Raw genomic sequence first — 2,419 nt, forward strand, 5'->3', positions numbered from 1 at the left:
CCATATAGGCCATTACAGAGTATTGAGTAGAGTTCCCTGTGCTATACAGCAGGTTCTTATTAGTTTATATTTTGCATATGTTTTTAAAGATATCAAAGGTAAAGACAATCACAAAAGCAGGCTGATAGAAGACTGTCAATAATGCTGCATCATTCTTTATAAAATACTATCTGTAGTTGTATTTGATTATCTTTGTACATTTCACTTATTTTACCACCGTTTGACCTAGAGAAAGGATTTACCTATGCAGTGCAAAGAGAGAGAATGTTGAGGAAGATACTGGGTTTGTCATTTGAGTAATAGATTATATAGAAATGGACTATAATTACATATATTGCTGCCCCTTTAACCAGGTAAACATGTGTTCTCAAAAGAAATGTGCTGGAAATCAATTTACATTTTAAAATTCTAAAATCAAATTTTATTTAAATATAAGACTAGGTACATTTGTCCTACGAAGATCTTTAAAAATGGGAACTTCCTTCAAAGTGGCTTTGCTCTAACTTTGAATTTAAGGTTATATGATAAAATGCACACATTTATTGAACATCATTCATCCAAACTCCTGACTGAATCCTCTCCTATGATTTAAATCAACCTCTCTGTCATCCAAAGCCAGATCAGCAACACATCTGATGTTTGGTTACAAAGACAACCATAATGGTTGGGTTAAGTATGGTACTGCATTTATTGGTACTTCTGTAGACTTTCGAAGGAGGAAAAATGAAAGTGGCTTTGTGAAACCTGCTGTGTTAAGGTCAGAGGGACTGCTAAAAATGTTTCCAATAAAAGGCTTTTGGTTTTGTTTCCTTTTTTTTTTCTGAAATGTCTGTACCAGATATATCAAAATGCAGAAAATGCATAGCTTTTTCAGAAATCCCAACACAGCTCTCAAACATCCTGGCACCAGACAGTAATTCCCACACATACGTAGCTCAGTCTAAGAACAATTTGGAAGAGTCTGCAGCACGGTAGTAGCATCTGCTGTTTCACTGTTCAATAATTCACAGTCAGCCGAAGTAGGAAATGCAAACAACCCTTTTTCATATTTGCATACTTGGAATCTGGCTTTTTGATTCATGATTATTCCCATTAGCTTTGAAAATTCACGTTTCTGTCTAGTTGCATGTTTTGCTTGAGTGAGCTCAAATTATGCTCTTGACTCAAATATTATTACAAGTGTAAATACTTTGGAGATATAAGTGTCTGCCACTGATTTGGGGGTGTTTGTTTTATTGATTTTCATCTGGCAAGTTTAAAATATAAGTAAACTTTTCATGGAGGGTTTGGGGCATTTGTTTGAACACTCCTGGAGTAATTGGAAATGCAACAATTGTTTAAAAAGTGGCATTGTCCATGAAAAGATTTAGTGAGGGATGAAGAAATTTCTTGAACCCAAAGACCTAATCTGGTGATCCAATTCTCCCCACTGTGTCCATTCCCGTGAAACTCCATTTACTTGCCCCTATCCATCACCAGCTCCCCGCATCCTACCTAGCCAATCCTCTAGGTTTCCCACATTGTCTCCTCTTTTGTCTTTTCAGTCTAAACAGAAGAACAACAGATAGGGTTCTGAAGGGCAGGGAGCATCAGGAGAATGGCTGAGATGAGGGTCAGAGTCCTGCCCCTACTGCCAACAGTTACTAGGGTTTGTGCTGCCCGGCTGAACAGTGTTCAAAGGCTTTGCTGGGCTTTGTTCCACTGTGTAGGGATTAGGCCTGGCGGTCTGAGAATTTGCCTTCTAATTAAAAAGGATAAAAGATAGAAGTAGCATTAGACTAAAACAGAGCAGTGATACTTCACAGGCTGATTTTTTTTTTAAGTCACAAGACGACGCTAGAAGTTGTCAGGATATTTTTATTTCTTTAGTATTCCAGTCAAATTTTTAAAAAAAGAAAGAAAAAAGAAAGAAAGAAAGAAAACTTTGGAAACTCTTCCCAGCTGTTGTGCATGGTGCATGGAAGTCTAATTGCATCTAAAATATCTGATATTTACAGTGAGACTGCTATGGTGGAGGATTTGCCGTCAGCATTGGAGAATGAAAGCTGCTTCCAGAGCCTCCTTCCTCTTTCTCAAATGCTGGCAAGAAATTAATTCTACCCAAAGTGAATTCTGCTTTTCACTGCACCCCAGTGTGCCTTGCTCTCAAGGCTTCCAGTGCCTACCCTACCTATTCTCTTTTCAAGGATCAATCATTCCTTTCATCTCCTTGCAGCTGTAGACACTATCTCAACCAGGTGTGAAATGCAATTAAGAAATAATTCTGACCTCACGGTCTTTTTTTTTTTTCTTAATAGCAACCCGATGGAGGGCGGTTTTTAAACTTTCCCATCAGCACTGTTAATGTTTTGTGACAGTAAATGTGATTCTGCGTCTACATTTTGTTAAGAACGAAGCCATCCCCAGATCCAGGGGCAGA

The sequence above is a fragment of the Pseudorca crassidens genome, chromosome 1 (assembly GCF_039906515.1).
Source record: "Pseudorca crassidens isolate mPseCra1 chromosome 1, mPseCra1.hap1, whole genome shotgun sequence".
NCBI classification, from domain to species: domain Eukaryota; kingdom Metazoa; phylum Chordata; class Mammalia; order Artiodactyla; family Delphinidae; genus Pseudorca; species Pseudorca crassidens.